This window comes from Caenorhabditis briggsae, assembly GCF_000004555.2.
Source record: "Caenorhabditis briggsae complete genome, chrIV, whole genome shotgun sequence".
In the NCBI taxonomy this organism is placed as follows: domain Eukaryota; kingdom Metazoa; phylum Nematoda; class Chromadorea; order Rhabditida; family Rhabditidae; genus Caenorhabditis; species Caenorhabditis briggsae.
Genome location: NC_013487.2, coordinates 13,283,209 through 13,284,516, shown reverse-complemented (window position 1 = coordinate 13,284,516; position 1,308 = coordinate 13,283,209). Strand labels below are relative to the sequence as shown.

The 1,308-nt window shown below is 32.9% G+C and overlaps 1 protein-coding gene across 1 annotated transcript in view; it reads right to left on the bottom strand.

Annotated features, from left to right (window-relative positions):
* Positions 1 to 1,308, bottom strand: part of CBG21291 — a gene marked incomplete at both ends in the record, with an annotated part of 9,906 nt that overhangs the window by 1,784 nt on the left and 6,814 nt on the right. The gene's annotated exons all lie outside the window — the stretch shown is intronic.

Here is a 1,308-nt window from a genome sequence, read left to right as displayed (position 1 = left end):
AATGTTTTCTCTGATGTTTTTTAAAGATTTCAAAATGTTTTTGTCAATTTTTTACATGGTGTATAAAAAAACCTGACAAAAATCTGAGCAAACACTGAAAATCAATAAAAATTCAAATTTCGCGCGCTTTTACCGGCAGTTAGCCTGGAAAACTCACACCTGGCCGCTAGGCCATCGGTTCCCACTTTGACTTTTCGATGCCGTTTTTCTCAATGAAGGATTTTTTTTTGAATTTTTTCTTTATTTTTATGTGAATCTACATGGATTTCTGCACAAAATAAAGCAATAAAATTTTTCACCGCACACCACCTTTAAACTAATTACGAATCTATTATAATGAGTTTAAAAAGTTTATAACTAAACGATCACTGAAACAGAAATAAATGCAAATTATGGTGAGTACTGAAAATTAGTAGCTGAAAGTAACACTGGAAAAATCACGGGCCTGGCCGGACATTTTCCAGCAAGCTGGTGCGCCTTTGGCGCGATTTAATATAGTTTTTTACTGGCTCGTCGCTCCACTCCTATTTTTTTCTTAAAGGGTCACGTAAATCTATATTTATTTTAAAAGTTTTTCAAAAGTCGACAGATCCTCATCGGGACAGTCAGACGCATTTAACGTTTTATATATAGGGAAGAAAGTGAACCTAGTTTTGCGATCACTTTGTTAAAATAAATTTTATTATCTCACTTGTCAGCGCTTTGCCCATTGTATTCAATTTCAGAAATTTATAGCTGAAAGTTCACTGAAACAGGAAACAATTATTTCGTTATTACTTGGACAATGTACCAACTCATCAGTATAATTTAGTTGAAACCGTTTGAACGATATTTTCCTGTTTCTCATTAAAAAAACGCGATTATCGTTAACAAAAAATAACTGTTTCAAAAAAAGTGAAAAAAATTAGTTTCCGATTGGTTTGTGATTTGTCTTCAAGAAATTAACTAATTCAGAATGAAACTCAGGTAATTCTGCCTTCAGGTAAACATTAAGCTACAAATTTCTAGAACTTATTATAACCGGCGGAGGCTGTTATGGTGAGATTTAAACTTTCTTTCAAGACATAAACATGTCGAAAGTCCCCAGCCCGATTTTTGAAATATTACCTTGAGCTACAAAGTTCTAGAACTCATTGAATGTGCACAGTGCAGAATACTACAAGAAACCGTTTATTTCTAAGTTAGTTAATTTTATCAAAGCGAATTGCCGATCAAAAATTTAATTCCTTTCCTCTGTCGGTGTTTTCCAGGAACAGTAAAATTATTTCTGTTTCTGTGAACTTTTAGATAAAAAATTCTGGAATCAAT